Below are 26885 nucleotides of genomic sequence, written 5' to 3'. Positions count from 1 at the left end.
CACGTGGATCACACCATAGGGTTAGTTGTATGTTGATAGGACTATGTATTGGAGGGCAAGAGTGACAGAAGCTTCAACCTAGCATAGAAATTGATGCATACGGGATTGAAGGGGGACCAATATATCTTAATGCTATGGTTGGGTTTTACCTTAATGAACGTTAGTAGTTGCGGATGCTTGCTAATAGTTCCAATCATAAGTGCATAGAATTCCAAGTCAGGGATGACATGCTAGCAGTGGCCTCTCCCACATAAAACTTGCTATCGGTCTAGTAAAGTAGTCAATTGCTTAGGGACAATTTCACAACTCCTACCACCACTTTTCCACACTCGCTATACTAACTTTATTGCTTCTTTATCTAAACAACCCCTAGTTTTTATTTACATGCTCTTTATATTCTTGCAAACCTATCCAACAACACCTACAAAGTCCTTCTAGTTTCATACTTGTTTTAGGTAAAGCAAACGTTAAGCTTGTGTAGAGTTGTATCGGTGGTCGATAGAACTTGAGGGAATATTTGTTCTACCCTTAGCTCCTCGTTGGGTTCGACACTCTTACTTATTGAAAGAGGCTACAATTGATCCATATACTTGTGGGTTATCAAGACCTTTTTCTGGCGCCATTGCCGGGGAGTCATAGCGTGGGGTGAATATTCTCGTGTGTGCTTGTTTGATTTATCACTAAGTAATTTGTATTTGCTATTCTTAGTTGTTTTCTATCTTTAATAATGTGTAGAAAATGCAAAATACCAAAAAAAATAAATTGTTGTACCTACTACACCAATGGTTGAAGAACCACTCAAAATCTCCTGAAGCTTTTTACTTGGATCATCTTCGATCCCTATGTGCTCGTGCTGAAACCCCAACTAGCTTAGTTGAGGGAAAATCTTTAGATGAGCATGCTTGTTATGTGCGACACTGCTTATCTCAAAAAGGGAAACTTTTACTGGATCAAATTCATCGTTTGCAATGCTATGCTCGGAATTTATGTGAAATATATGATTTTACTTGTTGTTCTGAAGACCCTAAGAAACACCTTGCCTACCAATGTGAGTTTAGTGATAATGGAATTGTATCTTCGTATGCTAAGGATGTTTATAATTGCTATGATGTTCAACAAATTGAAGAATTTGTTGCTTTTAAGGGTGCTTATGAAATTGCTTCTTTGATTGGAAAGTATGACGCTACTCTTTACAAATCTGAAATTTTTACCATACTCAAATATTGTTATGATAATTATGCTTCTAATGCCTATGTTAAACCATATATTGAGGACTCCTCCGCTGTCCAAGAAGAGACTAATATTTTTCAGGAGTCTATGGAAGAAGGAATTGATGACACCGTGAGCTCATTGGATAAAAAAGATGATGAGGAGAGCGAAGAACAAAAGGAGGAAGAGTGGATTAGCTACCCGTGCCCACCTTCTAATGAGAGTAACTCTTCAACTCATACATTGTTTAATTCCCCTTCGTGCTTACCTAAGGATGATTGCTATAATGATTGTTATGATCCCGTTGATTCTTTTGAAGTATCCCTTTTTGATGATGCTTGCTATGCTTGTGGCCAAGATACCAATATGAATTATGCTTATGGAGATGAACTTTCTATAGTTCCTTATGTTAAACATGAAATTGTTGCTATTGCACCCACACATGATAGTCCTATTATCTTTTTGAATTCTCCCGACTACACTATATCGGAGAAGTTTGCCCTTATTAAGGATTATATTGATGGGTTGCGTTTTACTACTACACATGATGATTTTTGATAGATATAATATGCATGTTCTTGCTGCTCCTACTTGCAATTATTATGAGAGAGGAACTATATCTCCACCTCTCTATGTTTCCAATATGATAAAATTGCAAGAAACTGCTTATACTATGCATTGGCCTTTACTATGTGTGCATGAATTGTTCTTTTATGACATGTTGATGCATAGGAAGAGAGTTAGACTTTGTTTCTGCATGATATATGTTACTTTGTGCTCACTACTAAATTACAAATCATTTTTAATTAAAATTGGCTTTGATATACCTTGGGATCCGGGTGGATCATTACTTGAGCACTATATGCCTAGCTTAATGGCTTTAAAGAAAGCGCTGCCAGGGAGACAACCCGGAAGTTTTAGAGAGTCATTTATTTTCTGTTGTGTGCTTTTATAAAGTTTAATAATAAAAATAATGTGCCAAGGTTTGCCTTTAGGATGTTTACAATGCTTGTTGGTTTGTGCGGTGCAGGACAGAAACTTTGGCTGTAATGTGCGATTTTAAGTTTTTTACTGGAATGTCAAACGGTTCTGAAATGTTTTTCACTGTCTTTCTATACAAATTGTTTATCTTTTCTAATTTTGGCAGAATTTTTGGAGTACCATAGGTATGGTGGATTTTCAGATTACTACAGACTGTCCTGTTTAAGACAGATTCTGTTTTTGATGCATAGTTTGCTTGTTTTGATGAAACTATCATTTTCTATCAGTGGATTAAGCCATGGAAAAGTTATATTACAGTAGATACAATGCAAAAACAAAATATGAATTGGTTTGCAACAGTAATTAGAGTAGTGATTTGCTTTATTATACTAACAGATTTTACCGAGTTTTCTGTTGAGTTTTGTGTGGATGAAGTGTTCGAAGATCGAGGAGGTCTCGATATGAGGAAAAGGAGGAGAGGCAAAAGCTCAAGCTTGGGGATGCCCAAGGCACCCAAAGTAAATTTTCAAGGAGACTCAAGTGTCTAAGCTTGGGGATGCCCCGGAAGGCATCCCATCTTTCTTCATTAAGTATCGGTATGTTTTCGGATTCGTTTCGTTCATGCGATATGTGCAAATCTTGGAGCGTCTTTTGCATTCAGTTTTCACTTTTCTTTTATGCACCATGCTGGTATGAGATAGTACATTGTTGATTTATAGAATGCTAATTGCACCTCACTTAAATCTTTTGAGCATGGCTTTATAGAATGCTTCATGTGCTTCACTTATATCATTTGAAGTTTGTATTGCATGTTTCTCTTCACATAGAAATCCGCCATTTGTAGAATGCTCTTTTGCTTCACTTGTATTTGATAGAGTGTGGGCATATATTCTGTAGAAATAATTAAACTCTCTTGCTTCACTTATATCTATTTAGAGAGATGACAGGAATTGGTCATTCACATGGTTAGTCATAAAATCCTACATAAAACTTGTAGATCGCTGAATTTGGTATGTTTCATTCCTCGCAATAGTTTTGCGATATAGAGATGATAATATGTGGGACGTTCTAGTAAATGGTTGTGTTTAGTAAGAATATTGGTGTTAAGGTTTGTGTTTCCCGAAGCATCACGTATGGTCTCCTAACTATGTAACCAAATTGGCGCGCATTGTATTTTGTTTGTTTATCTTTGCGTGAAGGCCGGGGGTGCGTGATGGTTAACTCGTACCAACCTCCCCCCTAGGAGCATGCATAGTATTACTTTGCTTCAAGGTCCAATAAACTTTTGCAATAAGTATATGAGTTCTTTATGACTAATGTGAGTCCATGGATTATACGCACTCTTACCCTTACATCATTGCTAGCCTCTTCGATACCGTGCATTGCCCTTTCTCACCTTGAGAGTTGGTGCAAACTTCGCCGGTGCATCCAAACCCCGTGATACGATACGCTCTATCACACATAAGCCTCCTTATATCTTCCTCAAAACAGCCACCATACCTACCTATTATGGCATTTCCATAGCCATTCCGAGATTTATTGCCATGCAACTTCCATCATAATCATATACATGACTTGAGCATTCATTGTCATATTGCTTTGCATGATCGTAAGACAGCTAGCATGATGTTTTCATGGCTTGTCCATTTTTTGATATCTTTGCTATGCTAGATCATTGCACATCCCGGTACACCACCGGAGGCATTCATATAGAGTCATATCTTTGTTCTAGATATCGAGTTGTAATATTGAGTTGTAAGTAAATATAAGTGTGATGATCATCATTATTAGAGCATTGCCCCAGTGAGGAAAGGATGATGGAAGCAATGATTCCCTCACAAGTTGGGATGAGTCTACAGACTTTATGAAAAATAAAAGAGGCCAAAGAAGCCCAAATAAAAAAAAGAGGCCAAAGAAGCCCACCAAAAAAATAAAAAAAATGAGAAAATAAAAAAATGAGAGAAAAAGAGAGAAGGGGCAATGTTACTATCCTTTTACCACACTTGTGCTTCAAAATAGCACCATGTTCTTAATATAGAGAGTCTCTTGTGTTATAACTTTCATACACTAGTGGGAATTTTCATTATAGAACTTGGCTTGTATATTTCGATGATGGGCTTCCTCAAATGCCCGAGGTCTTCATGAGCAAGCAATTTGGATGCACACCCACTTAGTTTCAGTTTGAGCTTTCATAGACTTATAGCTCCAGTGCATCCGTTGCATGGCAATCCCTACTCCTTGCATTGACATCAATTGATGGGCATCTCCATAGCCCGTTGATTAGCCGTGTCGATGTGAGACTTTCTCCCTTTTTGTCTTCTCCATACAACCTCCACCATCATACTCTATTCCACCTGTAGTGCTATATCCATGGCTTGCGCTCATGTATTGCGTGAGGGTTGAAAACGCTGAAGCGCGTTAAAAAGTATGAACCAATTTCTTAGCTGACACCGGGTGGGCATGAGGGGTACCTTGTGTTAAGAAAAGGGAGCATACAAGACTATGTGATTTTGTAGGGATAGCGTTCTTTAGCATTGATATTCTGAAAGACATGATTGCTTGTTGGGATGCCCGAGTATTCAGTTCTTTTATGTCAAATGATAGACTATTGCTTTGAATCACTCGTGTCTTAATATTCATGCCATGATTAGATTACATGATCAAGATTATGCTAGGTAGCATTCCACATCAAAAAATATCTTTTTTATCACTTACCTACTTGAGGACGAGCAGGAATTAAGCTTGGGGATGCTGATACGTCTCCGTCGTATCTATGATTTTTGATTGTTCCATGCCAATATTCTACAACTCTTACATACTTTTGGCAACTTTTTATACTATTTTTGGGACTAACGTATTGATCCAGTGCCCAGTGCCAGTTCCTGTTTGTTGCATGTTTTTTGTTTCACAGAAAACACATATCAAACGGAGTCCAAACGAGATAAAAACAGATGGAGAATTTTTTCGGAATATTTATGAATTTTGGGAAGAAGAATCAACACGAGACGATGCTCGAGGGGCGGTAATTGGTACCCCCGACCCTCGTGGACACCCTATAAGGCTTTATAGATCTCATATGAGGCGCCCCTGACCCTCGTGGACACCCCGTAAGGCAGTTGTTACCCTTCTTTCGCCACAAGAAAGCTAATATCCGAAAACAAATCGTGTTCAAAGTTTCAATCCAATCAGAGTTACGGATCACCAGGAATATAAGAAACGGTGAAAGGGCAGAATCAGGAACGCAGAAACAGAGAGAGACAGAGAGAAAGATCCAATCTTAGAGGGGCTCTCGCCCCTCCCACGCCATGGAGACCATGGACCAGAGGGGAAACCCTTCTCCCATCTAGGGAGAAGGTCAAGGAAGAAGAATAAGAAGGGGGGCTCTCTCCCCCTCTCTCCCGGTGGAGTCAGAACACCGCTGGGGCCATCATCATCACCGTGATCTACACCAACACCTCCGTCATCTTCACCAACATCTCCATCACCTTCCCCATCTATCTACAGCGGTCCACTCTCCCGCAACCCGCTGTACCCTCTACTTGAATATGGTGCTTTATGCTTCATATTATTATCCAATGATGTGTTGCGATCCTATGATGTCTGAGTAGATTTTCGTTGTCCTATCGGTAATTGGTGAATTGCTATGATTGGTTTAATTTGCTTGTGGTTATGTTGCTGTCCTTTGGTGCCATCATATGAGCACGCACGTGGAGCACACCATAGGGTTAGTTGTATGTTGATAGGAATATGTATTGGAGGGCAAGAGTGACAGAAGCTTCAACCTAGCATAGAAATTGATGCATACGGGATTGAAGGGGGACCAATATATCTTAATGCTATGGTTGGGTTTTACCTTAATGAACGTTAGTAGTTGCGGATGCTTGCTAATAGTTCCAATCATAAGTGCATAGAGTTCCAAGTCAGGTATGACATGCTAGCAGTGGCCTCTCCCACATAGAACTTGCTATTGGTCTAGTAAAGTAGTCAATTGCTTAGGGACAATTTCACAACTCCTACCACCACTTTTCCACACTCGCTATACTAACTTTATTGCTTCTTTATCTAAACATCCCCTAGTTTTTATTTACGTGCTCTTTATATTCTTATAAACCTATCCAACAACACATGCAAAGTCCTTCTAGTTTCATACTTGTTTTAGGTAAAGCGAACGTTAAGCTTGCGTAGAGTTGTATTGGTGGTCGATAGAACTTGAGGGAATATTTGTTCTAACTTTAGCTCCTCGTTGGGTTCGACACTCTTACTTATTAAAAGAGGCTACAGTTGATCCCCTATACTTGTGGGTTATCACCCGGCGTAATAGGCAGACTAGCGCCTGTTACGCTGGGGAATGCTTCCTTTAATTGAGAATCAACTGACCAGGAATTGAAATCCAGGAGGTACGGACCTCTAGCTAAGGTGAAATAGTATATGAGGATAAACCTTGTGCATCGCGAGTTACTAGGAACATCTAGTATCAGGAAGAAGCGGTCAACTACTGTCTTCTGTGGGATGAATACCATGCAAGCAAACACGTAAGATTTGCATGAATAAGGGAAGAGGAGTACCATTTCCGGTTGCCAGTGCTATGTCCTCTAGATGTCGCAGCGATTTTCTTCTTTTTACTAGGGGAACCGATGTTTTGGAGGAGGGTGCAGCCTTGGACGAACCCATGGCCAAATTGTTGACTATGTTGCGGTGGCTATCTGTCAGCGGAGGGGAAGCAGATCCGAGGAGGCGATGCATGGAGTAGCGGGAATAACTCCGGTGTGATGGACAGTGGCGAAGTTAGAGAGGCAACTGTGAGGCGCAGGAGGGCATGGTTGAACTGGCTCAGGTACGGACAGCTCGGCCTCGGCTTCAACTACTAGTCGTGGAGGGCGTTGCGGTTGCGGTTGCAGTGGACGACAACGTCGGGGTTTCGGCTCCAGCATGATGTAGGAGGGCGGCGGTTGATGGGTGGGATGGGGTGGCGGACAGAGGACGCCGGGGTTTCGCGGCTGGTGGAGAGGTAGTTTTGGCGCCCATAGAGTATGAATGGGGAATCAGACGGGAGGCGGGGGAGCTAAGAAAGAACCCTGTTTTGGTCTGGGACGCGCTTGTTTTTGGTTTTTTTCAACAAATGGGATGCACTTGTTTGAAATTTGGGGAAAGTACAAACTTTGCCCCGTCTTAAATTTCAGACCTACTGCGGGTTGGGGCTAGGATGGTAATCCCAGGTCTCCCAAATAGTGGACAGGAGTGATTTCGTCCGCGCGCATGTGTGCTTAGGCCACCATTGTGTATGAATGTTTTTGGAGGCGGTTGCGTGGCGTCTAGATGAAGCTACAAACCTACCCCAATTTAGACCTTTGGACGTTGGGCCGGTAGGTTTCACGGGTCAGAGTTAGAAAAGTAATTTCCTTCTACCAAACATTGGTCTCACGTGGTTTCGGGCGAGTAGAGGCTCTTTTGGCGCTTTGTTCAAAATTTTGAAACAGAAGCATTCATGTTTAGAGTACTCTTGAACTTTGAGGATTGACCTAAATAGACAACGTTAAATTTGGCCTTGTATGTTCGAAAACCTCATTAAATTATGTGCTCCTTTTTGAAATTTTGACACTTGAAAATCCAATAACTATGATTATTTTGGAATGGAGGAGGTAAATTTGAATCTATTTTGTACACGACTATATATGCTATTATGTACAAAAGCAGAGCAAAGATTGGTGCCCCCATAATTTAGGTATGATTTACAAGTACCATGATATCGAATTCAAATAATTAAATGGACTTCATGTTGAATTCGAATTTCTTAAACCACCTTAAGTTGAATTCAAATGTATGCTAGTTCATAGCTAGCTATTTATAATGTTCATTGTGTAACTTTTGTATGTATAATGTGCTTTACACACACAACATGAACTATACTCACGTTTATATTCGATTGCTAAAGCGATGCATTGTCTGGAGTTCAAAATACTAACTATGTGGATCAATTATGTCGAATAATAACATAGACATGCTTAAATTCAGTAGAATAGAGATGTTTGATGGATAAATGACCATTCCTTACGCCAATTGCAAATATCATGATCCCATCCTAATAATTGGATATAATTTATATTTTTAATCAATATGTACATCAGTCTTTTACGTGTAGTTTCACTTTCCATCGGTGGTCTCTCACACATGCTCACCCACTCTCTCCCGAGGTGTCTTTCTCGCAGAGATTCTCTTGATATAATCCTCCCTCCCTCTCATAACCATTTATGACTGTTTTCACTAACCTTTATCACTAGCACTCTTCCTCTCACAAGCATACACACGCACAATCCCCATCAAACCTTTCTATATACATAGACCTACCTACGTGTCTCCCGCACGCACATTATCTTTAGGCCTGTCTCTCACGCATTTTCTCCACCTCTCTTCCTAATTGACGAGTATGATTCTAGTAGAGCATTATGTAGGATGCCCCTTAAAGTAAGGTTGGATGAATAGTAATATCAGAGATAAGGGGTTACCTTAGTCCGAGGACCTAGGGTTACAAATCCTAGCCGGCTTTGTCGGTGGGCACAGAGTTCATCACGACTCTGGTATGTTTGTCTTGTATGATTAGTCCTCCATGGGTCTCCCTAAATGGGTCACGGGCCGACCAATGTGGCACAGGACAGAACCGAACCAAGGGTCTCACCTTGGACCACCAGACCTCACGCGGTGACACACCCTCTGCCCCCAGATCTCATTATCTTCTCACACACACACATACCAACAGAGACACCACACAAAAAAAATTCTCCTCATGCCTCTATCCCCTCCCCCTTGCACACACACACTCAAGGGCATCTGTCGCTGTTACATCATATTCGTCTCTCTCTCTAGATCTCTCTCATTTCTTGTGCTATCTCTTCCACGTCCCCCCACCCCCCACCCCTCCCCCCCGCCGGACCCTCTATCCATGCCTCTTTCAAATACGTAATACACACATACCTCTCTAGGCCCTACCAAATACATCAACTACATATTCACACATGTTACATCACGTACCCATTGATCTAAAAAGCCCTCTCTTCATGTTTATTTTGCATACAACATTCCTTTTGAATAAAACCACACAAAGTGTGGCCAAAAAACTATTTTAGAATCTCTACATATATACAACATTATAAAGTTATATGGAGGAGTATGAACGTTAATTTGCATTGCATGGTGCCCACAATGATATTTATTATGCACTGTGAATTTTTATATTTTTATACTATATATAAAGTTAGTCATAATAAAGAGAAACGAAGAGCATCTCTCTCTCTCCATCACATACACCCCCTCTACGCCCCTTTCACGTACGCACACAAACTATCTCCACATCCTCTAAAAGTACGCCCCAGCACATTCACGCATGTTTCATCTTTCTCCTGCGATATATACAATGACGGTCATTGTATTTGAAGCGCAAGCACGATATTTACATTGGACTTCAGAATCCACTCATTACGGTCACCATTTACGTGTTGTGGTTATTATATAGTCACGGGCTCACCGTACAACTCTGTATTTGCTCAAGACACGACTAGTTGACTAGTTAAACGCTCCACATGGCGCCTCTAGTGTTGCATCACATTATCTCACTACCATTGGGCCCACCTGTCGCGTGTAGCTGCACTACTCTACTCTAATCTTATAAAAAATAGAGTTGGTGATGATGGTGTGCCTGCCATCCTGCAATATAGGTCGTCCGATTTCTATCCGACGGATAGGAAGGAAACTATGGCAATTTTGCAAAAAGGGGTACCCACACCCCTCTCCACATTTGCAAATAAGGCCTTCCCTTGTTCATACTTTTCTCTTAAAAGATAAACTACTCATACAAGTGCATCTTGATGTTACGTGCAGCTCACAAGCATCTTGCTAGTAAGAATGAAAACAAATGATAAAAGAATATTGGACGGTGGTTCGAAGTCATGACCGCGGGCACAGCGGACAAGGTGCCATTGTATTGGTAGGCTAAGCCGTCTGTTTTAACACACATGAGCTGGTGTCATGATTATACACACAAGCACGCATGAACATGAACTGCATGCACGCAGCACTCACATGAACACATGCAACCACGCACACACGCAACACTCACACGTACACACACAGCCACGCACGCACGCAACACTCACATGCACACACGCACCATGCATGCACACACCACACGACCAACACACACTCTCACGCTCAAGTGCTCAACCTACACGTGCGTGCGCACACATTGGGCCCTGGTAGACACATACACAACCAGGTGGTTCCCGCGCACGGGTTGGAGTCTTGTCGCACCTGCGTAAATTTGTGTTTATCTGACCTTTTCCTATGTGACTGACAGGTGGGACCCACAAGGAATATGGTCAATTTAACTAGTCAACATAGTGCCACGCAGACTATTTGGCCGGTCAACAGAGTGCAATCCGATGCTGAACAATGAGCAAGTGACCGTATAATCACCGCAAAATGTATATAGTGACCGTAATGAGCGTATTCCGAAGTCCGGTGAACGTATTACGTTTTCTCTCTGTAGGCCCTCCAAAGCTACATCTCTACACGTCTCGCATGTTACATCTTACAACTATGCAATACAGCACTACTACTAACACAATAAATCATTTGTGTTTTTAGTTTTACTAGATCTCATATTGTTACTTAATTATTTAGTTTGCATACATTAAAATTGGCTTTCAAATGTATGGCCAGTATCATCTACCGCGCGGGAAAAATCCCGCCCTTTCCTGTTTATTCGGGTTTGTATCGATGGATCGTGTGAAACAACAAAACTATAGTAGTACCACAGTACAAGTAACAATTCATTGGGCCGCCGTGTTGTGTACTCCTTCGTCTAAGAGTGGAGCGCTTGCTTTTATAAATGTTATAGTCCCTTTCTTCGACATGTGGGACATCAAGGAACCGGCTCCACGTGCCATACCGAAATACAGTGCAAAGCAGCAGGGGTGAAGCACCCCAATCATGGTGCCGACGTAGTAATGAGCAATGAGGCGTCAAATCACAAAACTGCAACTTTCCCACGGTTAAGTTGGAGGGACAAAGTAATAATGCTAAAAAAAGAAGTTGGAGGGACGAAGCAACCATCATTTTCATTCGTTGCTGAATCCGCTTCTCCCTCATCTTCTTCAAGTTAACCACGTGTTGCTTCTGCCGTTGTTCTATCTCATGTGGGACACGGATCGGCTTGGTAAAGCACTGAGATGTGGGACCGCATGTTAGCAAACAGCAAGGCCAACATCCTCTAAAAATAAGAAACCTCCCCCTCCATATGCGCGGCAAAATCACCTCCTTTTTACTAATCTTGATACTATAATTTTTTAGATCAATATAATTGAGATTTGTATAGATAGCACACAGGAGCAAAACCAAATGGTACGGTTAAGGGCATCCTCAATGTGTAGCCAAATGTGAAAATAGCTTTTGGCATCGATGGGAACCATTGTGGACGGTGCTGCCAAAGCCAAAAAGATGGAATGGAAGCTCCCTGATTGATTGATTGAAGGAATAGAAAAATGCAACGTCTCTCGTCTTTCTCTCGTGCTTGGACACATGTACAGTATAGAGCACAGAGTCTACCCCCTATCCCTTCTATCAGAAATCACAAAGCAGTGAGGCGTCAAATCACAAAGCACGGACGAAGCAACCATCATTTCACCCTTCGCTGACTCCGCTTCTCCATCGTCTTCTTCGAGAAACCACCTCAGCACGCTAAGCTGGACGGACGATGCTATTGTGTAGTACTAGTACATTTATGCGTCCTTTGGTTCAATGGACTTCCTAGATGCAAATAAGGTGGTTGTCTCGGCTTGCAGGCGGCACTTGCGAACGACATACCGTGGTCTCCCTCAATGGTGTTCTCCGCCGAACACACTTTGCCGAACCACAGCGTTCGAGATATCGTTGACGTCACCGCAATGGGGAAGGAAGTCAAATAGTTACTACCTCCATTTTTTTTGTAGAAAAGGCTAGTATGTCAAAATTACAATTTGTAGAAGGCCACTAACACTAATCGAGGCAAAATTGATGGGGTTTGCCTCGTACTAGCAACCAAGGACATTAATATACCCTTGCATGCATGCGGAAGTGAGAAGGTTGGTTTGCATGGCGTTGCATTAATCAAGCGATGATGAGTGAGATGGTTAGCTCTTTGGGCGTTGCAGAAAAAATATGCATTAATTGACACATCAAACAAGGATTTGTATCGATCAATCCCATGAAGGAAAACCCCGCCTTTCTTTTTTAACACAAGTAGTACTCCTATGTACGTACTTGTATCCTGTTTGGGTCTAGGCCTTGCATTGCCATACTTCGCCATGCATTTTTGCCAATCTTGCCTAAAGTTGTCAAAATGAAAAGGAGGTAAACTTGCGCACGGCTGTCACGGTGGCACCACACCCTCACACAGTCGCTCCTACACGCCGCGGTCGCACCTCACCCTCACACAGTCGATCCTGCACACTGCAAACCCAACCAAGGGAACGCACCCTCACTGACACGTGCTACTGCATGTGATCAAACAAAACTCAGCCATCCTACCGCTGACACATAATTTTCGTTCATACAATATGTTTATCAAATCGCATGTTGTGGAAGATCCGTATGGCCCATGCGGTGGTCTGTTGGGGAAGAAGAAGTAGTGAGGAAGAGGGCTAGGAGACGTAGGATATACATCCAACCACCTGAAATGGTCGACTGACCCAAATGATGAAAGTCAGGCGACTTGCATAAATATATGTTTTTACACAGCAAAAGATCCCTAAAAACAACAACATAAAGAAAAACTATCACTGCTCGCAGAGAGAGACGACCTCGTCGACTTTGGCTGCCGGCGTGAACCAGTCGTAGCTGCCGACGTGTGTCTCCGCACCGTGGTTGTCCTCGGCCTCCAGCTACTCATTCACGTAGAGCATGCAGGCACTCTGCACGGACAAGAGTACCGCCCGGTTCAAGTCCAGGAAGCCTGGTTCTGCATGCAGGAGGGCCTCGATGGTAGCGGCATCCGCACGCTCTACGTCGAGTTGAGCCTCCGCTGGCCGGTTCAAGTCCAGGACGTCCGGTTCCGCCTGCAGGAGGGCCTCGATGGCAGCGGCTGTTGGGGAATGTAGTAATTTCAAAAAAAAATCCTGCGCACACGCAAGATCATGGTGATGCATAGCAATGAGAGGGAACAGTGTTGTCCACGTACCCTCGTAGACTGAAAGCGGAAGCGTTAGCACAACGTGGTTGATGTAGTCGTACGTCTTCACGATCCGATCGATCAAGTACCGAACGTACGACACCTCCGATTTCAGCACACGTTCAACTCGATGACGTCCCACGAACTCCGATCTAGTAGAGCCTTGCGGGAGAGTTTCATCAGCACGACGGCGTGCTCACGGTGTTGATGATGCTACCGACACAGGGCTTCGCCTAAGCACCGCTACGATATTGCCAAGGTAGAATATGGTGGAGGAGGGCACCGCACACGGCTCGGAGAGATCAACATATCAACTTGTGTGTCTAGAGGTGCCCCCCTGCCCCCGTATATAAAGGAGTGGAGGAGGCGGGAGGGCCGGCCCTCCTATGGCACGCCCTGGAGGAGTCCTACTCCCACCGGGAGTAGGATTCCCCCCTTCCAAGTAGTAGGAGTAGGAGAGAAAAGGGAAAAGAGAAGAGAAGGAAGGAGGGGGCACAGCACCTCACCCTAGTCCAATTCGGACTAGGCCTTGGAGGGGGGGGGCGCAGCCTCCCCTCTCTCTTTCCCCTAATGCCCAGTAAGGCCCATATACTCCCCGGCGAATTCCTATAACTCTCCGGTACTCCGAAAAATACCCGAATCACTCGGAACCTTTCTGATGTCCGAATATAGTCATCCAATATATCGATCTTTAAGTCTCGACCATTTCGAGAGTCATAGTCACATCCCCGATCTCATCCGGGACTCCGAACTACCTTCAGTACATCAAAACACATAATATAAATCGTCACCGAACGTTAAGCGTGCGGACCCTACGGGTTCGAGAACTATGTAGACATGACCGAGACACATCTCCGGTCAATAACCAATAGCGGAACCTGGATGCTCATATTGGATCCTACATATTCTACGAAGATCTTTATCGGTCAAACCGCATAACAACATACTTTGTTCCCTTTGTCATCGATATGTTACTTGCCGGAGATTCAATCGTCGGTATCTCAATACCTAGTTCAATCTCGTTATCGGCAAGTCTCTGTACTCGTTTCGTAATGCATCATCCCGCAACTAACTCATTAGTCACAGTGCTTGCAAGGCTTATAATGATGTGCATTACCGAGAGGGCCCAGAGATACCTCTCCGACAATCGGAGTGACAAATCCTAATATCGAAATATGCCAACTCAACAAGTACCTTCGGAGACACCTGTAGAGCACCTTTATAATCACCCAGTTACGTTGTGACGTTTGGTAGCACATAAAGTGTTCCTCCGGTAAACGGGAGTTGCATAATCTCATAGTCATAGGAACATGTATAAGTCATGAATAAAGCAATAGCAACATACTAAACGATCAAGTGCTAAGCTAACAGAATGAGTCAAGTCATTCACATCATTCTCCTAATGATGTGATCCCGTTAATCAAATGACAACTCATGTCTATGGCTAGGAAACTTAACCATCTTCGATTCAACGAGCTAGCCAAGTAGAGGCATACTAGTGACACTTTGTTTGTCTATGTATTCACACATGTACTAAGCTTCCGGTTAATATAATTCTAGCATGAATAATAAACATTTATCATGAAATAAGGAAATAAATAATAACTTTATTATTGCCTCTAGGGCATATTTCCTTTAGTCTCCCACTTGCACTAGAGTCAATAATCTAGTTCACATCGCCATGTGATTTAACACCAATATTCACATATGTATGTGATTAATACCCATAGTTCACATCGTCATGTCAACATCCAAAGGGTTTATTAGAGTCAATAATCTAGTTCACATCGCTATGTGATTAACACCCAAAGAGTACTAAGGTATGATCACGTTTTTCTCGTGAGAGAAGTTTAGTCAATGGGTCTGTCACATTCAAAGCCATATGCATTTCGCAAATATTATATGTCTACAATACTCTGCACGGAGCTACTCTAACTAATTGCTCCCACTTTCAATATGTATCCAAATTGAGACTTAGAGTCATCTGGATTGGTGTAGAAGCTTGCACCGATGTAACTCTTTACGATGGGCTCTTTTATCACCTCCATAATCGAGAAATATTTCCTTAGTCCTCACTAAGGATATTCTTGACCTCTGTCCAGTGATCTACTCTTAGATCAAAATTGTACTCCCTTGCCAAACTCAGAGCAAGGTATACAATATGTCTGGTACACAACATAACATACTTTATAGAACCTATGACTGAGGCATAGGGAGTGACTTTTCATTCTCTTCCTATTTTTTGCCATGGTCGGGTTTTGAGTGTTACTCAACTTCACACCTTGCAACACAGGCAAGAACTCCTTCTTTGACTGTTCTATTTTGAACTACTTCAAAATCTTATCAAGGTATGTACTCATTGAAAAATCTTATCAAGCATCTTGATCTATCTCTATAGATCTTGATGCTCAATGTGTAAGCAACTTCACCGAGGTCTTTCTTTTAAAAAACTCTTATTCAAGTATCCTTTTATGCTATCCAGAATTTCTATATCATTTCCAATCAACAATATGTCATCTACATATAGTTTTAGAAATGCTACAGAGCTCCCACTCACTTTTTTGTAAATACAGGCTTCTCGAAAAGTCTGTATAAAACCATATGCTTTGATCAACTCATCAAAACGTATATTCCAACTCTGAGATGCTTGCACCAGTCCATAGATGGATCGCTGGAGCTTGCACACTTTGTTAGCACCTTTAGGATTGACAAAACCTTCTGGTTGCATCATATACAACTCTTCTTTAATAAATCCATTAAGGAATCTAGTTTTGACATCCATTTGCCAGATTTCATAAAAATGCGGCAATTGCTAATATGATTCGGACAGACTTAAGCATCGATACGAGTGAGAAAATCTCATCGTATTCAACACCTTGAACTTGTCGAAAAACCTTTTGCGACAAGTCAAGCTTTGTAGATAGTAACACTACTATCAGCGTCTGTCTTCCTCTTGAAGATCCATTTATTTTCTATGACTTGCTGATCATCGGGCAAGTCCACCAAAGTCCACACTTTGTTCTCATATATGGATCCCATCTCAGATTTCATGGCCTTCAAGCCATTTCATGGAATCTGGGCTTATCATCGCTTCCTCGTAGTTCGTAGGTTCATCATGGTCTAGTAACACGACTTCCAGAATAGGATTACCATACCACTCTGGTGCGGACCGTACTCTAGAAGACCTATGAGGTTCTGTAGTAACTTAATTTGAAGTTTCATGATCATCATCATTAGCTTCCTCACTAATTGGTGTAGGAATCACTGGAACTGATTTCTGTGATGAACTACTTTCCAATTCGGGAGAAGGTACAATTACCTTATCAAGCTCTACTTTCCTCCCACTCACTTATTTCAAGAGAAACTCCTTCTCTAGAAAGGATCCATCTTAGCAACGAATATCTTGCCTTCGGATCTGTGATAGAAGGTGTACCCAACAATTTCCTTTGGGTATTCTATGAAGACGCACTTCTCCGATTTGGTTTCGAGCTTATCAGGTTGAAACTTTTTCACATAAGCATCACAGCCCCAAACTTTAAGAAACGACAACTTTGGTTTCTAGCCAAACCACAGTTCATAAGGCGTCATCTCAACGGATTTTGATGGTGCCCTATTTAAAGTGAATGCAGCTGTCTCTAATGCATAACCCTAAAACGATAATGGTATCTCGGTAAGATACATCATAGGTTGCACCATATCCAATAAAGTGTGGTTACGACGTTCGGACACACCATTACATTGTGGTGTTCCAGGTGGCATGAGTTGCGAAACTATTTCACATTGTTTCAAATGAAGACCAAACTCGTAACTCAAATATTCGTCTCCATGATCAGATCGTAGAAACTTTATTTTCTTGTTACGATGATTTTCCACTTCACTCTGAAATTCTTTGAACTTTTCATATGTTTCAGACTTATGTTTCATTAAGAAGATATACCCATATCTGCTCAAATCATCTGTGAAGGTCAGAAAATAACAATACCCGCCACGAGCATCAACACTCATTGGACCGCACACATCGGTATGTATTATTTCCAACAAGTCAGTAGCTTGTTCCATTGTTCCGGAGAACGGAGTTTTAGTCATCTTGCCCAAAAGGCACGGTTCGCAAGCATCAAATGATTCATAACCAAGTGATTCCAAAAGTCCATCTTTATGGAGTTTCTTCATACGCTTTACCCCGATATGACCCAAACGGCAGCGCCACAAATAAGTTGCACTATCATTATCAACTTTGCATCTTTTGGCATCAATATTATGAATATGTGTATCACTACGATCGAGATCCAACAAACTATTTTCATTGGGTGTACGACCATCGAAGGTTTTATTCATGTAAACAGAACAACAATTATTCTCTTACTTTGAATGAATAACCATATTCCAATAAACATGATCAAATCATATTCATGCTCAACGCAAACGCGAAATAACATTTATTTAGGTTTAACACTAATCCCAAAAGTATAGGGAGTGTGCGATGATGATCATATCAATCTTGGAACCACTTCCAACACACATCGTCACTTCACCCTCAACTAGTCTCTGTTTATTCTGTAACTCCTGTTTCGAGTTACTAATTTTTAGCAACTGAACAAGTATCAAATACCCAAGGGCTACTATAAACACTAGTATGGTACACATCAATAACCTGCATATCAAATATATCCTTGTTCACTTTGCCATCCTTCTTATCCACCAAATATTCAGGGCATTTCCGCTTCCAGTGACCATTTCCTTTGCAGTAGAAGCACTCAGTTTCAGGCTTTAGTCTAGCTTTGGGCTTCTTCACGGAAGTGACAACTTGCTTGCCATTCTACATGAAGTTCCCTTTATATCCCTTTGCCCTTTTCTTGAAACTAGTGGTCTTGTCAATCATCAACACTTGATGCTCTTTCTTGATTTCTACCTTCATTGATTTCATCATCATGAAAAGCTCGGGAATCATTTTCGTCATCCCTTGCATACTATAGTTCATCATGAAGTTCTACTAACTTAGTGATGGTGACTAGAGAACTCTGTCGATCACTATCTTATCTGGAAGATTAACTCCCACTTGATTCAAGCGATTGTAGTACCCAGACAATCTGAGCACATGCTCACTACTTGAGCTATTCTCCTCCATCTTTTAGCTATAGAACTTGTTGGAGACTTCATATCTCTCAACTCGGGAATTTGCTTGAAATATTAACTTCAACTCCTGGAACATCTCTTGTGGTCCATGACGTTCAAAACGTCTTTGAAGTCCCGATTCTATGCTGTAAAGCATGGTGCACTAAACTATCAAGTAGTCATCATATTGAGCTAGCCAAACGTTCATAACGTCTACGTTTGCTCCTGCAATAGGTCTGTCACCTAGCGGTGCATCAAGGACATAATTCTTCTGTGCAACAATAAGGATAAACCTCAGATCACGGACCTAGTCCACATCATTGCTACTATCATCTTTCAACTTAGTTTTCTCTAGGAACACATATAAAACATAGGGAAGCAATAACGCGAGCTATTGATCTACAACATTATTTGCAAAATACTATCAGGACTAAGTTCATGATAAATTAAAGTTCAATTAATCATATTAATTAATAAATCCCACTTAGATAGACATCCCTCTAATCATCTAAGTGATCACGTGAGCCCAATCAACTAAACCATGTCCGATCATCACGTGAGATGGAGTAGTTTTCAATGGTGAATATCACTATGTTGATCATATCTACTATATGATTCACGCTCGACCTTTCGGTCTCTAGTGTTCTGAGGCCATATCTGCATATGCTAGGCTCGTCAAGTTTAACCCGAGTATTCTGCGTGTGCAAAACTGACTTGCACCCATTGTAGATGAACGTAGAGCTTATCACACCCGATCATCACGTGGTGTCTCGGCACGACGAACTTTGGCAACGGTGCATACTCGGGGAGAACACTGTTACCTTGAAATTTAGTGAGAGATCATCTTATAATGCTACCGTCAATCAAAGCAAAATAAGATGCATAAAGGATAAACATCACATGCAATCAATATAAGTGATATGATATGGCCATCATCATCTTGTGCTTGTGATCTCCATCTACGAAGCACCGTCATGATCACCATCGTCACGGTGCGACACCTTGATCTCCATCGTAGCATTGTTGTCATCTCGCCAACTATTGCTTCTATGACTATTGCTACCGCTTAGTGATAAAGTAAAGCAATTACAGGGCGATTGCATTGCATACAATAAAAGTGACAACCATATGGCTCCTGCCAGTTGTCGATAACTCTGTTACAAAACATGATCTTCTCATAGCATCATGTCTTGACCATATCACATCACAACATGCCCTGCAAAAACAAGTTAGACGTCCTCTACTTTGTTGTTGCAAGTTTTATGTGGCTACTACGGGCTGAGCAAGAACTGTTCTTACCTACGCATCAAAACCACAACGATAGTTCGTCAAGTTAGTGATGTTTTAACCTTCTCAAGGACCGGGCGTAGCCACACTCGGTTCAACTAAAGTTGGAGAAACTGACACCCGCCAGCCACCTATGTGCAAAGCACGTCGGTAGAACTAGTCTCATGTAAGCGTACGCGTATTGTCGGTCCGGGTCGCTTCATCCAACAATACCGCCGAACCAAAGTATGACATGCTGGTAAGCAGTATGACTTGTATCGCCCACAACTCACTTGTGTTCTACTCGTGCATATAACATCTACGCATAAACCTGGCTGGATGCCACTGTTGGGGAACGTAGTAATTTCAAAAAAATTCCTACGCACATGCAAGATCGTGGTGATGCATAGCAATGAGAGGGGAGAGTGTTGTCGACGTACCCTCGTACACCGAAAGCGTAAGCGTTAGCAAAACGCGGTTGATGTAGTCGTACGCCTTCACGATCCGACCGTCAAGTACCAAACGTACGATACCTCCGAGTTCAGCACACGTTCAGCTCGATGACGTCCCACGAACTCCGATCCAGCAAAGCGTTGTGGGACAGTTTCGTCAACACGACGGCGTGATGACGGTGTTGATGATGCTACCGATGCAGGGCTCACATGTCTGGGAGAGATCAACAGATCAACTTGTGTGTCTAGAGTTGCCCCCTGCCCCCATATATAAAGGAGTGGAGGAGGGGGGAGGGCCGGCCCTCCTATGGCGCGCCTTGGAGGAGTCCTACTCCCACCGAGAGTAGGATTCCCCCCTTCCAAGTAGTAGGAGTAGGAGTCAAGGAAAGGGAAAAGAGAAGAGAAGGAAGGAGGGGGCGCAGCCCTTCCCCCTAGTCTAATTCAGACTAGGCCTTGGAGGGGCGGGCAGCCTCCCCTCTCTCTTTCCCCTAAAGCCCAATAAGGCACATATACTCCCTGGCGAATTCCCGTAACTCTTCGGTACTCCGAAAAATACCCGAATACTTGGAACCTTTCCGATGTCCGAATATAGTCGTACAATATATCGATCTTTATGTATCGACCATTTCGAGACTCCTCGTCATGTCCCCGATCTCATCTGGGACTCCGAACTACCTTCAGTACATCAAAACACATTACTCATAATATAAATCGTCACCGAACGTTAAGCGCGCCGACCCTAGGGGTTCGAGAACTATGTAGACATGATCGAGACACATCTCCGGTCAATAACCAATATCGGAACCTGGATGCTCATATTGGCTCCTACATATTCTACGAAGATCTTTATCGATCAAACCGCATAACAACATACGTTGTTCCCTTTGTCATCGGTATGTTACTTGCCCGAGATTCGATCCTTGGTATCTCAATACCTAGTTCAATCTTGTTACCGGCAAGTCTCTTTACTCGTTCCGTAATGCATCATCCCGCAACTAACTCATTAGTCATATTGCCTGCAAGGCTTATAATGATGTGCATTACCGAGAGGGCCCAGAGATACCTCTCCGACAATCGGAGTGACAAATCCTAATCTCGAAGTATGCCAACTCAACAAGTACCTTCGAAGACACCTGTAGAGCATCTTCAATAATCACCCAGTTATGTTGTGATGTTTGGTAGCACACAAAGTGTTCCTCTGGTAAACGGGAGTTGCATAATCTCATAGTCATAGGAACATGTATAAGTCATGAAGAAAGCAATAGCAACATACTAAACGATCAAGTGCTAAGCTAACGGAATGGGTCAAGTCAATCATATTATTCTCCTAATGATGTGGTCCCATTAATCAAATGATAACTCATGTCTATGGCTAGGAAATTTAACCATCTATGATTCAACGAGCTAGTCAAGTAGAGGCATACTAGTGACACTTTGTTTGTCTATGTATTCACACATGTACAAAGTTTCCGGTTAATACAACTATAGCATGAATAATAAACATTTATCATGAAATAAGGAAATAAATAATAACTTTATTATTGCCTCTAGGGCATATTTCATTCAGCGGCATCCGTGCGCTCCACGTCAAGTTGAGCCTCCGCCGCCTGGTTCACATCCACGACATCCGGTTCCTCTCTAGGAGAGCCTCGATGGCAGCGGCATGCGTGCACTCCACGTCGAATTGAGCCTCTGCCTCCCGGCCATCCTTTAGTATCGCTAGGTTGAACCGCTGGTCCACCTGCACCATGGGGGACCCGGACACCGACATGAAGTCGACATCCATCGTCTCATACGCATTAAGGGCCTTCTGCGCCGTGACCTCCGCCATGAACATTGGATCGGCTTCCTCCTCCTTGGAGCTTGGCTCTAGAGAACTCGGGGATTGGCCCGCCGCAAAGCGAGCTTGGGAATGGAGGTTTGTGGCACCGACCACCGCCGTGATTTCTGCGCGGTGCTCCGGTGTCAGCATCTTTTAGTACGTGATCTTACGGCGCACCATGGCTTTTCGGCGCACTAGGGGACGATTGATGCGGGCTAGGGGATCGAAAGGTGGGGGAATGGGCTGGAGAGGAGGTGTGGGTTTGGGGTAGTGGTTGGCGTAGGCCGAGCAACCAAGATTCTGGTGTGAATAGTGGTTCCGGTGACGACCGGTCAATCGGTTTTGACTGTACATCGCTCTTGTCGCATTCGCGTTGCACCCTGGCACGCTGGACCCTCCATGTCTCTCACCAAATGGAACGCGCTTTGTCTTGCATTTTCGCTCGCTTGTGGGACCGCAGTTGAGAGCAAACCAATGTCCCTCCCCCTCCCCCGCCCGCATCATTTATACTACTACTCCCTCCGTTTTATGCGGACTAAATAAAAACAGAGGGAGTATAGTATGGATGAGGATCCCCTGACGTGGTCGAACCCGTTGAGTAACTGACATGCGGTGCCTAGCAAGCATGGGGCCCTCCAGTGAGTGACCAAAAGGTAGGGTAAGGCAGGGATACCTACGTGAAAGTGCAACTATTATTAGGTGGTTTTGGTAATTCCTAAAACCATATAGCTCATTGAGCTAATGCTATTTCAAGATGAATATTTCAGGAAAGCTCAATGATTGGCATGGCATGGATGAGAATAGTGGACCCTTCAAAATACTAAGGACAAAAGGATTGGCTCAAGCTCAAAGCTCAAGACTCTACATTCTATATTTTAGTGATCCAAGATCACATTGAGTCTATAGGAAAAGCCAATACTATCAAGGAGGGATGAGGTTTGCTTAATGGCTTAGTTGCTCAAAATGCTTAGTGATATGCTCCAAAGCCCTCAACTACTTTCTCACATCCACATATGACCTAAACCAAAAGTCAAACTCGGCCCCACCGATTCTTTCTATCCGGCGCCACCGAGTTCAGATGTCATAGCCACTGCCACAAACCCTAGGCAAATCGGTCTCACTGATAGGGATCTCGGTCTCACCGAGATGGGTTTGTAATCTCTCTGTTTCCCTTCGTAACGTTTCAGTACCACCGAGATGAGCGATCGGTCCCACCAAGATTGCAATGTAAACTCTCTATTTCCCTTTCGTAACATTTCGGTCTCACCGAAATGAGCGAACCGGTCCCACCGAGTTTACCTGACCAACTCTCTGGTTAGATTATTACCAAAATCGGTCCTACCGAGTTTGTGTAATCGGTCTCACCGAGATTACGTTATGCTCCGACCCTAACCATATTGGTCCTACTGAGTTGCATGTCAGTCCCACCGAAAATCCTAACGGTCACTAGATTTGCTGAATCGGCCCGACCGAGTTTCTCAATTCGCTCCCACCGAGATTGGCAAGTTGTGTGTAATGGTTAGATTTTGTGTGGAGGCTATACATACCCCTCCACCTCCTCTTCATTCGTGGAGAGAGCCATAAGAACGAACCTACACTTCCAACTTACATTTTCTGAGAGAGAACCACCTACACTTGTGTTGAGACCAAGATATTCCATTCCTACCATATGAATCTTGATCTCTAGCCTTCCCAAGTTGCTTTCCACTCAAATCTTCTTTCCACCAAATCCAAATCCTGTGAGAGAGAGCTGAGTGTTGGGGAGACTATCATTTGAAGCACAAGAGCAAGGAGTTCATCATCAACACACCATTTGTTACTTCTTGGAGAGTGGTGTCTCCTAGATTGGCTAGGTGTCACTTGGAAGCCTCTGAAAAGATTGTGGAGTTGAACCAAGGAGTTTGTAAGGGCAAGGAGATCGCCTACTTCGTGAAGATCTACCGCTAATGAGGCAAGTCCTTCGTGGGTGACGACCATGGTGGGATAGACAAGGTTGCTTCTTTGTGCACCCTTCGTGGGTGGAGCCCTCCATGGACTCGCGCAGCCGTTACCCTTCGTGGGTTGAATTCTCCATCAACGTGGATGTACGATGGCACCAGCTATCGGAACCATGACAAAAACATTCGTGTCTCCAATTGCGTTTGAATTCTCCAAACCCTTCCCTTTATATTCTTGCAAGTTGCATACTTTACTTTCCGCTGCTCATATACTCTTTGCATGCTTGCTTGAATTGTGTCAAGATTGCTTGACTTGTTCTAAGTTAGCTAAAATCTGCCAAAGACTAAAATTGGGAAAAGGATAAGTTTTTATTTGGTCAAGTAGTCTAATCACCCCCCTCTAGACATACTTTCGATCCTACACTACGTCAGAGGATCCACTCCCACCTCCTTCCATTTATATAGGGCCTAATGCGTTTTTAAAACTGCCTATGGAGATACTTTGACTACACATAAAACTTATATGTAAACTAGAAAGGATCGGAGGGAGTATATTGTACGTTCAAAAGAGAAACAAACATTGAATACCCTTTATATATGATTTGCCGATGCTATGATCACCAGTTCAACATTTTGAATCCGCCTTAGGTATCACACATGCACCCACTCATTCTCTCTTGGTTTCATCTCGGGGTCCGGAGATCGATTGAAAGAGGACTAGGGTGGTTATAGTACGTTCGTTTCGCTTATGAATGTACAATATACTCCCTCCGTCCCCACAGACCCCCCCACAGATCATTTCTATCATAGAAGCAGACCAAACCTTTATCTCCTTGCAGGACACGCAATTGATCTCTCATCATCAGTCGATCTCGTCAAGATGTGTCGGGGCATGAACCAAATGGGATGTCAAAACTAAGACGGGAAGCGACAGATAGTGGGGGGAAAAGTGAAACTTTAAATGAACCGTTTGTCTGTATACATGTTGGACAAATTACAACATTGGAAATACAAGCATGGTCTAGGCCCACATGCGAATGATACTCGATGGAATGTTCAAATGAGGCATGCGGGAGGATGGACTCGACCGGAGGGCGGCATGATCGATGGAGAAGAGGGTTGGAGAGGAATGATAAATAAGCAACACCACATGATTATACTAGAACGACTCAAGTAAACAATAAGTTGTCTTGTTTTCCCTTCTGTCTTGGTCACAGAGTAAGATCTCCCTCCGTTTTTATTTACTCTGCATATTAGGTTTGACTGAAGTCAAACTTCAAAAATTTGGCCAAATTTATAGAAAAAATATGAACATTTACAATAGCAAATCTATATGATGTGAAAGTATATTCAATAATGAATCTAAGGCTGGTTGTAATGGGGAGTATCATGATACTACCTCCGTAATGCATAGTATCATAAGTTAGTATCTTAGGTTGCCTTATTAATTGTCATGCATGACACAATGTAATACAACATTTAATATGATACGGCATCATGATATGATACCACACCCTCTCTTTCCTCATTTAATTGTGTGCCACATAATCCAAAAAATCTAATTGGCATGCATGATACCACTTATGATACTCCCATTACGACCAGCCTAATGGTATTGATTTGTAATTGTACATGTTATTATTTTTGTCTATAAACTTTGTCAAAGTTTACAAAGTTTGACTTTGAGCAAAGCCAAAATGCGGAGTAAATAAAAACAGAGGGAGTACGCAGGGACTAGTATAATTACTACTGCTGGAACATGGTAAGTTGGACCCCTAAATGCGTGCACGGACCGGGCACACCTCAATTATTCCTTCAAACAGTCGGACACCTACATTACCACACCATCTGGCAACTTAATCAAGTGTTACGCTTCACTAGTTGAAAAGGAAAAGGGTGGTACCGTACCCAAAACCACCACACTTGGGGCTAGGGTAACAACTTAGTACTATACCACATTTGAACTAGGGCACAAAAACCACCTGTTTTGTGCCTAATGCGCAACACGGAGCACTGACGCTCGAATTTGGCCAGGAAAACAGGGAAATCGACATGTGGGGCACACCTGTCGAGATGATGTGGCACAGACTAGTCCAATGGAGGAGCTGGCCCACGACCTCCTCGCCACCGGCAACCGTCCATGTGGGTCGTGGGGGCCAGCAACATGGCGCAGCTCCCGCACCACCTCTGGACACGGCGACCGTGGCGAGCGACATACTCATCATTGCTGGACACGGTCGGCTTCAGTGTGTCGAGGGTGGCATTAGCATTGTGGCACGACCAACATATCAATACTCGACTCGTCGAGGATGCATGGGGCGCTGAAGTGCACGCGCACTGCGACGCGTCCGCGGAGTGTTGTAGCGCAGCCAACTGCATCCCCAGGACCTGAGGCCCTGCCGGGCCGTCTTGCTTTTTCAATGAAATGTGGGGTTCGCATTTGAGCAAATGGTATCTCCAACGTTGTCATGAGCGTAGCTGACTACCTTGGCACACCAAAAACCCTCGTCCCTCGCACTGTCATGCGGTGCGTTCCCAGCCGGCTTCAGCTGCCCGCATTCATGCCGTCCATTCGTATGCCGTCAATAAGAGGCTCGGTGCCCGAGGAACCAACTCCGGCGACTTAATGGCGCACTCGGACGCTTGGCCTCACCGGAATGCGCTACTTAAAGCGGCAACGCCCAACTAAACTCCACACAATAGTGCATCGTCCGGCTACGTGGCATCGCATCCTCTATGACCGCGAGCGCGAACGCTCTGCGGGAGAGCTTGTCTTCGGGGATGAAGCTCGAGGTTGCCACCCTCGCTCAAGTCACCTCTCGCGATGCAATAGTGTCATAGCCGGACGCAGACGCGACCGCACAAGCGGTGGCCACGCTGGTGGCCGACGACGGGAGCACCGTCAGCAT

The sequence above is a fragment of the Triticum aestivum genome, chromosome 1B (assembly GCF_018294505.1).
Source record: "Triticum aestivum cultivar Chinese Spring chromosome 1B, IWGSC CS RefSeq v2.1, whole genome shotgun sequence".
Lineage (NCBI taxonomy): Eukaryota > Viridiplantae > Streptophyta > Magnoliopsida > Poales > Poaceae > Triticum > Triticum aestivum.
This window is presented reverse-complemented; position numbering follows the sequence as displayed.